At 45.3% G+C, this 13,950-nt stretch overlaps 3 protein-coding genes and 1 pseudogene across 4 annotated transcripts in view; 2 read left to right on the top strand and 2 right to left on the bottom strand.

The window, feature by feature from the left end:
* LOC310751719 (uncharacterized protein) overlaps positions 1-13,950 on the bottom strand; it is a 950,206-nt gene that overhangs the window by 115,391 nt on the left and 820,865 nt on the right. The gene's annotated exons all lie outside the window — the stretch shown is intronic.
* The window catches only part of METTL25B (methyltransferase like 25B), a 464,705-nt gene that overhangs the window by 199,756 nt on the left and 250,999 nt on the right, over positions 1-13,950 (top strand). The window lies entirely within an intron of this gene.
* LOC310750894 (vomeronasal type-2 receptor 26-like) overlaps positions 1-13,950 on the top strand; it is a gene marked incomplete at both ends in the record, with an annotated part of 225,005 nt that overhangs the window by 109,381 nt on the left and 101,674 nt on the right. The window lies entirely within an intron of this gene.
* On the bottom strand, positions 3,946-11,527 carry LOC310750902 (vomeronasal type-2 receptor 26-like; annotated as a pseudogene). Its single transcript has 6 exons — positions 11,448-11,527; positions 9,936-10,227; positions 8,442-9,308; positions 7,788-8,015; positions 7,074-7,200; positions 3,946-4,847 (listed from the first exon to the last, which is right to left on the bottom strand). The product of its transcript is annotated as a vomeronasal type-2 receptor 26-like (transcript).

Genomic DNA, 13,950 nt, shown 5'->3' with positions numbered 1-13,950 from the left:
GGTCTGTGGGCTGTAAAATCTCTGGGGACTGCTTCACTGACTTGCCTGGTTGGGCCCCAGTGGCTCTGTTTCCAACCAGGCTTCTTCTTCCCCCTGCAGCTGTTTCAGCTGCTCACCTGTTCCCTTTACTGTTGCTGAGGCTGCAGTGTGCTTCTGGAGCCTCTGGGGACACTCTTTGGCCATGTGCTGTGCACTGTCGCAGATGTAACACTTCCTGGTCCCTCTAGGAGCCTTCCCCTTGACTGCTCCCGGTGTTTGGGCTCTGCTGGCAGTCTGAGCCCTTGCACCACCAATCTCCATCGGCTCTTCTCCCCTTCCCAAAGGAGGCATGGACAGCGCCCGCCCCGCCTCTCTGGGAAAGAAAGGGGTTGTCCTGGCTGGGGTGCTTCCCTTACGTCCTTCCAGGCGCACACCAATTGCCAACGCTCTTTGGGCAACTTCTTGGGTATTTTGGGGTCTTTCTCCTCTTGCCAGTTCATCTTTCACCTCTCCACTTAGCCCCTCCCAGAACAGGTCTCTGACAGCAGTGGAGTCCTTCTCCCAGCCCAGCACGTTCAGTAAGGCAAAAAAGCGCGAGTGATACTGCCTCACCGTCGCTTTCCCTTGCTGTAGTCCATGCATTTCCCTCCGAGCAATATCTACATCTACCGTAGATTTAAAGCAAGCGTCCATAGCTTTGATAAATGCATCGGAATCTTTGAGGGCAGGGTCTTTTTCGCGCCACAAATTCCGCAGCCACGCTTTTGCTTCCCCATGCAAATGAGTGATTATGAAGCCCACCTTCTCTTCCTCATCTCTAAAGTCTTTCCGAAGCAAATTGAGCGCGTAAACCACGTCAGCTCTGAAGTTAGGGTATTGCTGCAGGTTCCCATCAAAGTGCGCCACCAGGCTGCCCCCCCTCTTCCCGAGGCCAACTCCCTCCGGTTTGGGTCCTGGCAGCCCCTCTTTCCCCCAACGGTCCCACCTGGCTTGCAGATCCCGGCAGAGCGCTACTGCTTCTTCTTCTCTTTTCCTGGATGCTGCTACTTCCGCGTAAAGCGTCGTGACTGCTTCTTGCAGTTCTTTCACCTGGCTCTCTGTAGTCATCTTTGCCTATCTTCGTGAGCTCGCAAAACACCAAGTCTTGCCCCTCGCTGCACCAACTCACGCTGCGAGGTTTTTATGAGAGACGGAGCATACTGTCAGGGCTACCCTAGGTCCCAGCTCACAAAGGACCAACGCTGCTTCGTTGTTAAGTATAAAAGCCTTTATTGAAGTTCAGTTTCACTTCCAGAGCCGCAGCGCGCAGCCCCACGTCTAAAGTGTCAGACCACTGATGCTCCGTCTGAGTCTCCTCCCCCTTGACACCAATTTAAGAGTCTAGCCTTGCTCCACCTTCTCCGCTGCTCCTTCCTCCTCTGGGTCCGCCTGCCCGCCGGGGTTCCGCCCTTTCTAGCCTCTTCTCCCGCTGATTCCCCTGAGCCTTCTCCCTCCCTCCGGCGGGCTTTAGGAGCTGGTTCCCCATCCGGGTCTCCTGCTGTTCCGCGCGCCTGCACATTTGAACTTGGCGCGCGCGCCCAGCCAGCAACTTTCCTCCTGACCGTTCCACTGCTGCTGTCACTGCTTCCCCCATCGGGGGGGCTAGCTGCAACTGACCTCCCCTCCGTTGGAGGCGTGGTCAGCCCTGACTCCCTCTCTGGAGGAGACACTGCTCCTGACACATGTGACTCCTCCCCCCCACTACGCTCTGGTGGGGAAACTGGTCCTGATCCTCCACTGCTGCTTTGGGGTTCCCCTCTGGCTCCTTGTTTCTGGTGCGTCCCCCCTGGGACCCCCCTTGCCCTGACCATCGGCGCCCCCTTCTGGGAATCTTCTGATTCGCTGGAGAAGCTCATGGAATCTCTCGGGCCACTGTCATACTCCCCTACGCTGCCCTCGGATTCTTCCCCTTCGCTCTCCCAATCCTCTCTCCCCAGTGCTCCTGCTCCTGATTCCCTGACAGCCGCCTACTCTCCCTGCGCGGAAGCCTTCTGCGCAGGGAGGGTGTGGGCAGCAGAGGACCTGTGCTCTCCCTGCTGGTCTCCGGCGAGGAGTCATGGAGCCACCTCGCCGATTCCCCCATCTGCCCCCCTTCTCCACTGGTGCTACGCTGATTTCCTTCCCCAGAAGATGGGCTGCTTCTCTCCCTCCCGGGACGCTCTCCAGAATCCCTCTGGAGCCCTCCCTCTCCCTCTGGCTCCGATGGCAGTTCCCTGACATAGGGTTAAGAAACGGGTACGTAACTTAGGGGTGCTCCCGGATCCATTACTGTCCATTACCTGAGGCCCAGGTGTCCTTGGTGGTGCAGAATGCACTTTGTCAGCTTGTGCTGGTAACTCAGCTATGCCCCTCTCTGGACAGGGAGAGCCTGACTTCTGTGGCCTGCATTCTGGTAACCTCCAGATTGGATAACTGCAATGTGTTATAGGTGGGGCTGCCTCTAAAAGGAGTTCAGAAACTTCAGCTGCTGCAAAATTCAATGACCAGGTTGCTCACCAGAACAAGACGGTTTCAGCATATTATACCAATCCTGGCCTGACTGCACTGGCTGCCAGTTAGTTTCCAGGCCCAATTCAACATGCTGGTTTTTACCTACAAAGCCTTAAATGCATTAGGACCCCAAAACCTTAAGGTGGCCCTTGTGATCTGAGGCCCTTCTCTACATCTCCTGTCCCCAAGAGTTCAGAATAGCATGGCAAGAATGGGCCTTTGCTGTGGTGGCTCCCCTACTGCGAAATACTCTTCCCAGAGAGGCTCTCCTGACACCATCATTACATGTCTTTATTTTGTTTAACATTTGTTTACTGAAGGCAGAAATTTTGCATGCATTCTATGATGTAAGAGTTAGAGAAACAAATTCAGCCTCTAAGTGTGATCCAGCCCTGGAGTTGAGTGATATTTCATTTTAGTGGGCAGACATGTTTGCTCAGCTTTGTCAGTCAAAAACAAATCCCTAGAAAGAGGTTGGTTTATTCAGGTGAAACCTTGTGATAATCTGGATTGCCTTACATCTCCGTCAACTTGCATTCATCGTAGTGAACAAGAACAGGGCCTAATTTCCCAGTATGAGAACATAAATACATTTACCTACAGTAACTCAAGATGGGGGAAAGGCATTTAAGAAGGACAGAATCCATACCCTCATTTTTTAAAAAGCAAAAGCACCTCTTTGAATATTTCCAATAATCTGACCCATTCAACCACTCAGTGTCTCAAAACCTCTGAGCTGGGAAGAGATTATCATAATTTGTGGGGCACAGTCAATCTAGTTAATTTTGTTTTTGCCCCTCAGCTTGCTCAAAATTGGAGGCATAGGGTGGCACTGTGGTCCAAACCACAGAGCCTAGGTCTTGCTGATCAGAAGCTCGGTGGTTCGAATCTCCGCAACGGGGTGAGCTCCCGTTGTTCGGTCCCAACTCCTGCCAACCTAGCAGTTCGAAAGTACGTTAAAGTGCAAGTAGAAAGAAAGGTACCACTCTAGCAGGAAGCGTTCCGTGCGCTGCTCTGGTTTTCTAAGAGCAGTTTAGTCATGCTGGCCACATGACCTGGAAGCTGTACGCCGGCTCCCTCGGCCAGTAAAGCAAGATGAGCACTGCAACCCCAGAGTCGTCCACGACTGGACCTAATGATCAGGGGTGCCTTTACCTTTTCCTATGATGCTGCTACAGGATCAGGCACTGTTGAGAATCAGTTCACATAACAAATGTTTTAGTTTTATACAATAAATTGGTTTGTTGAAATAAATCTTCAAAAAAAAGTCATGCCTCATTCTTTATGTGAGTACAAGGCCAACATGAGATGGGGTCAACTGAATTTGGGGAGGGAATGCATCAAACACTCATACCACAATTCCAATGACATTTCTATTGCCGTCGTATCCAATGAAATATGTGTAAGAGTTAAATAAAGAGATTGATCTGCATTATTTTATTTTTTCTTCCTTATCATTTGTTCCCTGCTGTTCAGCTCAGGCCTTAGCACAATAATGTAGCATTTGGGGGAAAAGATACAACCCAGTAATCCAGCACTGGAGGCCAAGATGGAGAAGATCTCCACAGCCACCATGTATTTCCCTTTCGTGCTCAAGTAGGTTGGCACAAAGGACAACCAAACACTGCAAAACACCAACATGCTGAAAGTGATAAATTTGGCTTCGTTGAAACTGTCAGGGAGTTTCCTGGAAAAGAAAGCTACTATGAAGCTGGCGGTGGCCAGAGAGCCCATGTAGCCTAAGACGGAGTAAAACATGGAAGCTGAACCCTCGTTACATTTAAGTATGATTTCCCCAATCACTGAATCTGTGTCCTTATCTGGAAACGGTGGAGAAGTACTTAACCAAAGAGCACAAATGGCAGCTTGGATGAAGCAGCAGAAGAGGACAATCGAATTAGTCAGTCCTTTCCCCACCCATTTCCTTATGCTGGATCCTGGTTTGGTGGCCATAAATGCCACAACCACAGTGACCGTCTTGGCCAACACAGTGGAAATGGCCAAAGAGAAAACAAGGCCAAAAGCCATTTGTCGGAGAAGACAGATCACCCTTCCAGGCTGTCCAATGAAAAGCAAGGAGCACAGGAAGCAAAGGAGGAGGGAGATGAGAAGGATGTAGGTGAGGGTCCGGTTGTTGGCTTTGACTATGGGAGTATCCTTGTGCTTCAGGAAAATGCCAAGTACTAAAGTTGTGATGAGAGAGAGAGAAATAGCCAACACCACTAAGATGATCCCCAGATTTTCTTTGTAAGAGAGGAAGCTCACAATCCTGGGAACACATTGAGTTTGGTCCTTGTTGGGATATTGGTCCTCTGGACAATTGATGCAAGCGTCTCTGTCTGAAAAAGGGAAGAGGTATTTCAAAAGGTCAACCAACATCTATCTAAACACAAACTGCTATTTAAGTACACCTTTACACTAGGTAATGCCATTCAAAACCAATCAGCCACAAGAAGATTTAAGGATGTCTTTTTTTGTGTTCTTGCAGTTTGACAAAATCCAGGAGAAGGAATCTCATGGAAAGTTTGTATAGAAAGTAGCCGACGGTACAAGTTAAAACTCACCTTAGTCGCTCCCTCCACTTTTGCCTCAGGACCCACCAACTACTCCTAGAAGGTTACACAGAACAGGATGAGGCCCTGAGGATGCAAAAGGTTTCTCACCCTGGCTTTAGAGTTGGCAGGAACCAGGAGAGGACCTTCTCAGTGCCTGGGAAATTGCTGGCAACCAAGGGGCACTTTGCTCATTTTTCCATCTCAGACAGGTGTCTAATCTTTCATTCATTCCTTCATCCATCTACATCTAGCTTTACATTTACTACATTTATATCCAAGGAACTTCAAGTGGCATACTTCGTTCCCTCCACTTTATCCTCACAATGTCCCATGAGTTGTGTAGGCAGCAAAATTGTATTCCGCCTAATGTAGGTCTGCCATACGTCCAGGTTTTCCCTGACACATCTGGGAATTGGGCTGCCAAATGGCGTCCAGGCAGATTTTTGCTGAATAGGCAAAATGTCTGGGAAAACCTGAACATATGGCAAATAGGGGGGTTGTTGTTTTTTAAAAAAACCTTTAAAAATCCTATAAAAGCCCAATAACTTTGATTATTTTTTTTTAAACAACTCAACAACAACATAATTGTTTCTGAAAAATCCTTTAGTATTAGACTCCTCTGCGGGGGCTCCGCTAGGGGCGCCTTGGAAGATGGCCAACAATACCATCCCTCCAGCTCACACAAGGTAATTAAGGGGCTGAGATGGGAGTAATCAGCCTCCCGTTTTTCTTCCCGGTGGAAGGGAAGATGCAGCCTCATCCGCGGTTGTACATAAACCACCCCTGAGTTAGAAAAGAAGAAGGGGGCAAGGGCACTGGATGGAAAGCCCTCAAGCAACCTCGGTTCTCCCGGACGCTGTCTCCAAGAGACCTCACATTGCATTTCTTATGATAAAAGATTGGATATAAGATTTATTGCACATGCTTTGAGTGAAGAAAGGGTACGTTAGCTGCCAATTAAGCCTGCCACTGAGACGTTAAGAGTGATGGATTGGAATGGAAAGAAGATAGCATCCAAGAATAACATCTAAGCCGGTATGTTGAAACGGAACGTAAAGGTGGGGGGGATAAAACTTTTTCTTTTCTTATTACGATACTACCTAACAACCCCCCCCCCCCCAGAAGAACCATCAATACAACCTATAGCAAGTGAGATTGGAAAATAAACTGTGTGGAAATAAAAATATCAACTAAAGCCTTTGTTTTTTGAAATATTTGGAAAGAAGACTAAAGGCTCTCTTGTGACGCAGTATTTAATCGGGATCCGCCATAATGAGACAGACTATGTTGCAGAGATTGATAGTCATAGGGGGAGGAGAGCTATTACTTTGTTATTATGTCTGTATTTTAAGTTTGACTTGGCAAACCTCCCCTGGAAAGGCTAAGGTATGGTGCAACTGGTCTGGAAAATTAATGAGCAAACTCCTAGATTATATTTCATCAGAACAGAGAAAAGATGGCGTCTGCCACCTGAGGAGGACTTTTGGATGGACCCGGCATAAATACCAGCGTGTGAGGATTTATTGCAAACAAAGGACTTACCAGCTATTAAAAAAAAGGGAGAGTCATGCAAAGTTCACACAGAAGCATAATATTGTTTAGTTTAACTCGCCTGTGGAAACAATTCAGGGCTATTAAAGAAGAAGATGGATAACAACAAGAAGATTGAAAGATGGGACTGGTGTACACTAAAAGCAGGAGAAATAAGAGATGATTGGACCCTACTGAACTCCAAGCATGGGAAACCCCAACAAAAATTTTATAATTTGGCAAAATATTTGGACTTTACGATATGCATTTGTATAATTTGGAATAACTAATGTGACTTGATTGGATTGTTAAAATGGAAAACTTCATACAAATTAGTAATAATAAAATGTATTAGACTTCTCTGCATTCACCAGCATTCTCAAAACAAAGGTAATAAATAGCATATATATATATATATATATATATATATATATATATATATATCCCATAAATAAGGTCATGGGAATTCCTGCCTCCCACCTTTCTGACTAGAGATCATTCCTTCTGGACACGGAGCACAATCATAGCAGCAAAACTTCTCTCCTTCCTTCTTTTTCCTACTGAAGCCAGGGTTGCAGTTGTCATTGCACACAGAAAGGGGCAGCGCCTGTGCAAAATCATATACATGAGGAACAATAGATTAGCCCTTTTCAGGCCTTCACCTCCATGTGATTAGACTCGTGTGAGGGGCAGAGAGACTGAGGATGAACCAGTTGGCTCAGCTCCACTGTCGCCCATTTGTTACCGATTCCCAACTTCATCTCTAGGTTTGATCAGTCTAAGACTCAGCCTGAAAGCGGATCATGAAAAAGATAATGTCATCTCCAGACCCCACAAAATATGAAGTGGTAGAAATAAGATAAAGATATCTTGAAGATGAAAGCAAGGTCCATCTTTTTTCCTTCCAGAAATGACTACATGATATTCTGTGACATTTTAGCAAAATAAAATATTTTACTTTCCAATGCTTTGTAACTGGCTTATGTGACAACATTTTTCCACAAAGAAATTAAATATCACAGATGGCCAAAAGGACTCCGTGCTTTTATTTAAGGTTTGAGATCAATTTATAAGGACAAGGATCATAAAGCATTCAATCTACAATACGGCACCTCAAGAACTGACGGAATGGTGAGCTGCCCAGAAGGGAACATTCCCCTTTTATAAAGTCAAGAGTTTGCAATTATAATTCACCTGATTAAAACTTGGATGCCACACAATTTGCTCATCATTGATGTTTAACTCGTTGCCTGCTGGAGCCTGAGGCTCCAGTCGTCCAACTTTCAATCTAGTCAGTGAGCCATTGGGGAAAGTGATCCAATTGGTAACATCAAAACCTTCAACCAGTTCTCCATGTTCATCAAAGTGCACCATATCTCCAGTGCTGCTGTTGAATACAAGGCTCCTCAGAAAGGGATGGACCTGAAATATTGAAATATTTACATGCAAGTAATGATATGAATAACTGTGCTTAAAGCAGTATATATGGTGATGGACTATTTCCACTTGTCTATTATTATTATTATTATTATTATTATTATTATTATTATCATCATCATCATCATCATCATCATTAACATGAAATTAATTACATAAAGAATGGTCAATAGAGGGGATACATTGATTGAAAAGGTCTAGCAAACCAGATCGGTAGTTGGGTTCCTATTGTGGGTATTTGGCAAGCTAGCATGACAGTGATGTTGAGTAAATGTGCACAAGGTCAGGCAGGCTAATACCTGTGGCTCTTTCCATCAGACACGGCTGGAGCTCATTGGGACTGGTGAGGTGAAAAAGCAGGAGATCAGTGGCAGCTGAAGGCAAAGCAAAGAAGTTCTGAGTTGTCATTACCTGCCATGGTTGCACATTCAGAAAGGCAAATCTCTCTCCTCTTGCCAATCTGCTATGTTTGGAGCTGGATTTGTATATGGAGTTCAAAGCATGTGCCACAGCATAGACAGCATTATAGACATTGTAGCTGTGACCAGTCATGTGTTTTTCATACAAAATCCCAGGAAGGTTCTCCAGTTTCTCCTCCAAAGTGCAGGGTTCTTTCTGCTCAGCCTCCACCTCCTGTCCATTAGATGCTTTCAGGGAGCAGGTGAAAGTCTGTTCCCAGACATCCTGGATGAATATATCCTCTTTATTCCAGAAGGGTATTATCGTCTGAATGAACTTCTGGAACCCTAATGGCTGACTTGAGTGGACAGTGAAGGATAGAGTACCATGGAACATCTGTATTTCCCAGTTTTTCTGAATAGAAACTGATGCAAAATCCCAGTGAGATGTAGCAACCCACACTTTACCCAGAGGTGGCCATCCCAATAATGGTACTACAAACGACAATACTCTCAGAAACAGAAAGGATGGAGGCTCCCCATAAACCACAAATACATTAGCTTTTGTCTCAAAAACAATTGCATAACTTTCCTGGTGCATTATAAACAAGCGTATCATCTCATCTAGATAATTCCATTTTTCTAATCTTAATATCAAATCATAGCAGATGCCATGCTCAAAGAGTAGTGGTAAAATTGTCTGTAGAAACTGGTCCCCTTTGTCATCATCCACAGCACAAAGTACAATCCATGTCCATCTGAAATGCTGAAGTAATCACACAATTCCTATGTGCTGTTTGGCTTCATTTGGGACCATCTGGTATAAAAATGGGAATAGCATGTTTGCATCCTGTATCGCCAAAAAGGATCCATATGTGAGCTAAAATAGAATGCATGAGGTGTTTTCTTTTGTTTCTGAAGGATTGTGAGAGAATGTAAAACTACAGGTTTCACAGATACTTCAGAGGCATAGTTTTCCCAATAAATGTCTGCATAGGTTTTAAAGAGGAAAACTTCAAGTAATGTGGAAAAATAGCCAGTAATCTGCTTCATTATTGATAATTTCTTAATGTTTCTCCTAATGTTTTAAAAATATGTAGTCCAGCCCTATAGCGCAGCAGAGAACAAGTATTTCCCTTCTTCTATGTAACAGCCATTAAGGTATTTTAGAGTACTATATTAACCTCCTTAGTCCCTTCCTCTCAGGACTAAAGTTACACAGTTCTGTCAGCCTTCCCTACATTATGTGCTTTCAGTTGTGTATTAGGTCTAGTAAAGAAAAAAAAAAGAAAGAAACCATAAAAACTCAAATCCTTTACGTCCTGGACACAGTCATTCCATTCCACTTCAATTTACAGATACTCGAGTTTTCTGGACAATTGGCTATCAGCACTGCTTGGTTAATACCAATCCAAACTGCCCTCCTGAATAAAACTTTGCAGGAGCCTTGCCAAGACTGTGTTGAAATCAAGATAATATTTCCCATACACCCATGCTCCCGATTTACCTGTGGAATCTTGTGGGTTGCTGAAATGGTGGCCATATTGGCAGAGATTTCAGAGATGCATCCTCCAATGAGAGCTATCAGATTGTTCCACTTGTGACACTTGAAGTTGGGGACAAATCTATGCTGTGTGGAAAGCAGGTTGAGCGTGGCCTTGTAGGTCATCCTTGCAGTGTAGTAGCTATTGAGGACGCGGAACCCTAGAGAGATGTTGGATAAGACTTTGGGATTCTCATTGATTTCTTTGACAGCAAATGCTAAGGCCAGGATGTGCTGGTAGTTCTTTGGCACGGAGCTGTAATAAAATTACAACACAATGGACTGAAATGAGGATGAGGAGGAGGAGGAGGAGGAGGAGGAGGAGGAGGAGGAGGAGGAGGAAGAAGAAGAAGAAGAAGAAGAAGAAGAAGAAGAAGAAGAAGAAGAAGAAGAAGAAGAAGAAGAAGAAGAAGAATTGCTCCCTGCATTTAAGGGAGTTACTCTTTGTACCAATAAAAACAAGCAGTTGAAAGTCAATAGGTGTGGCCTTGCCAACACAGTGCCCATAGATGCTAGAAAGCCATAGAGAACATCACCTGAGGCCACAGAGCCTCTGATCCTTCCCTTGCTGACTGCTTACCTCACCATGAGATGTTGTGAGATGTATGCCTCCCAGAAGTACATATAACTAAATAGTGAAATGGGAAGAGCAAAGCTCTTTGCTCTGAATACTTTTCCAGGCTCTGAACTTCACCTGAGCAATTGAACAGAAAATGGAGCACTCAGAGGGCAGAAGTGGAGCAATCTGAGGGAAAAGCGCGGGGAGGAAGTGAGGAGAGACAGAAAAGAGCAGGAGTTGTGTTCCATAGAGAGGAATCAGAAGGTGCACATGGACATAAACTCACATCCCTCAAGGTTGAGAAGGAACGAGGTGTGGGCAGAACAGAAATAGTGGGCAGTGACAAGGCATGAGCCACCATGTGTAAATGCTGTAGAAGGCTTACTAAATAACAAAAAGAAGCACCGAACTGTTTATTTCAGTGGGCCTTGCAAAGAAAAACTTAATAGCATTACAACCAGTTAATAAGAGAAATGAATACTGTAAACCCACAATCTGTATTCAGCTTTACATGCCTGGCAAAACAATAAAATTTTAATCCAAAGAGAGTGGGTGTCTGGGAAAAAAGACTTTGGGAATCCCATCTGCCCTCGAACCCGATTTATTTTGACTATACACAACGTTGGCTTTTGGCGTGATTCCCGGAACGTGACCCTCGTGTAAATTGGGGGCTTCCTGTCTCTGTCTCTCTGTCTACCCATCTCCACCCTTGCCCCTCATCTTCTCATGCTGAGGTTGAGTACCTCATACTCTTCCATAATACTGAAGAATGCTTCACCCCACCATTACAATGTTACTGGGTTTCCATGAAAATGTACATCAAAATATAAATCACAATATTGCTTAATGATGCATTTTCAGTCATTTCGGTCTGATTATATTATACACAGAAAGAAGGGGAATAAACAATGCCTTACATCGGTTCATCAATCAGTATCTGTGAAGGCTGTTCTCTGAAAGACTGGATATTAGAGAAGTATATGACTTGCGAAACCATCTCACCAATTACAAGGTCTCCTGGCTGGTAAAATTCGTGAGCAATAGGAAGAGGATCATCATAAATGCTGCAGTTGATAGAATGTGCCTTACATATGGTGTGAAGCAGAAGTAACAGCAGAAACAGCACCAGCAGGATCCTGCTCAGAAATCTCCCCCTCCCAATGTAGATTCCCATGTTTCCACTACAGCCTTATATGCGGATGTTATCAGTTTGGCTAAAGTACCCTTTGAATAGGGGGCTGTTAGGTAATATATGCACTAGTGCTTTGGTTTTTAAGTAAGCCAATATATTTTCTTTTTCATCACATATTATCCCCATGGATGACTGAAGGTTGCAGGAATACAAATAACAACAAGTTAGTTATTACTTCTTTTTTAAAATAACCAACTGCAGCTGTTTAGTTATAAACTTCACTTTCCCTTGGTTTGCAAAGAAAATAATTATACCCAGGACAGTAACCCAAGAGAACATAAGATACATTGTGGTGAGGCAGCGTTTCAGTTAAACAAAGTGCTAAACCATGTGCTAAACCATGCCTAGTCAAGGAAGTTCACATTTCACAAAAAGAATATTCCTTGAATTGATGACTGGATAGGAGCATATCCACACATGCAAAAGAGGAATGATGATACAAAAGACTGACAGAACCCTGGCTGTGCCTAGATATAGCTCTGAACAATAGGAAGCTGTTATGCCTTTTAAAAGATGCTATTGTTTTTTAATCCAAACAGAATGTGTATATCTACTATGTAAGAGGATGGAAGCCAGCAATTTTGACAATGATGGAGATGATTCCTCAGTGTGTTCTTCGTATTTGCAGTTGCATCATGCCTGACCAAATTGCTAAAGCCTCCCCCCCCCCCCGAATTGTACGACTATTATTGTCTTCCTTGAGAGATAATTAGTAGGCAGCATTGCTTAGTCCTGAGCAAGAGTTAACTTTACCCAGAAATCATTCTTAGTTGGCAGAAAATGAAGGTCTGGGTTTAAACGTAGAGTCAAGTCCGAGAGTATGTGAGATTCAGTCCCGTCCCATCCTGTCCCCCACCCTGAAGATGAGTTCATCTCCTTCATCACTTGACTTCCCAGTATTGTTTGCCCCAATATTGCTATCAATAACAAATTGACATTAGGGTTGCCATATTTCAAAATATAATAATAATAATAATAATAATAATAATAATAATAATAATAATAATAATAATAATTTATTATTTATACCCCGCCCATCTGGCTGGGCCTCCCCGGCCACTCTGGGCGGCTTTCATAGAAACCAAAAACACAGTAAAATATCACACGTTAAAAACTTCCCTGAACAGGGCTGCCTTAAGATGTCTTCTGAATGTCAGGTAGTTGTTTATCGCTTTGACATCTGCTGGAAGGGCGTTCCACAGGGCGGGCGCCACTACCGAGAAGGCCCTCTGCCTGGTTCCCTGTAGCTTTGCTTCTCGCAATGAGGGAACCGCCAGAAGGCCCTCAGCGCTGGACCTCAGCGTCCGGGCAGAATGATGGGGGTGGAGACGCTCCTTCAGGTATACTGGACCGAGGCCGTTTAGGGCTTTAAAGGTCAGCACCAACACTTTGAATTGTGCTCGGAAACGTACTGGGAGCCAATGTAGGTCTTTCAAGACCGGTGTTATATGGTCTCGGCGGCCGCCCCCAGTCACCAGTCTAGCTGCCGCATTCTGGATTAGTTGTAGTTTCCGAGTCACCTTCAAAGGTAGCCCCACGTAGAGTGCATTGCAGTAGTCCAAGCAGGAGATAACCAGAGCATGCACCACTCTGGCAAGGCAGTCCGCAGGCAGGGAGGGTCTCAGCCTACGTACCAGATGGAGCTGGTAAACAGCTGCCCTGGACACAGATTTGACCTGTGCCTCCATGGACAGCTGTGAGTCCAAAATGACTCCCAGGCTGCGCACCTGGTCCTTCAGGGGCACAGTTACCCCATTCAGGACCAGGGAATCCTCCACACCTGCCCGCCTTCTGTCCCCCAAAAACAGTACTTCTGTCTTGTCAGGATTCAACCTCAATCTGTTAGCCGCCATCCATCCTCCAACTGCCTCCAGACACTCACACAGGACCTTCACCGCCCTCACTGGTTCTGATTTAAAAGAGAGGTAGAGCTGGGTATCATCCGCATACTGATGAACACCCAGCCCAAACCTCCTGATGATCTCTCCCAGCGGCTGCATGTAAATGTTGAAAAGCATGGGGGAGAGGACAGAACCCTGAGGCACCCCACAAGTGAGAGCCCACGGGTCTGAACACTCATCCCCCACCACCACTTTCTGAACACGGCCCAGGAGGAAGGAGCGGAACCACTGTATGACAGTGCCCCCAGCTCCCAGCCCCTCAAGACGGTCCAGAAGGATGCTATGGTCGATGGTATCAAACGCCGCTGAGAGATCCAGCAGAACTAG

The sequence above is a fragment of the Podarcis filfolensis genome (assembly GCF_964270895.1).
Source record: "Podarcis filfolensis genome assembly, chromosome: 16".
Taxonomy (NCBI): domain Eukaryota; kingdom Metazoa; phylum Chordata; class Lepidosauria; order Squamata; family Lacertidae; genus Podarcis; species Podarcis filfolensis.
The sequence above is the reverse complement of the archived record's forward strand: the minus strand, read 5'-3'. Positions and strand labels throughout refer to the sequence as shown.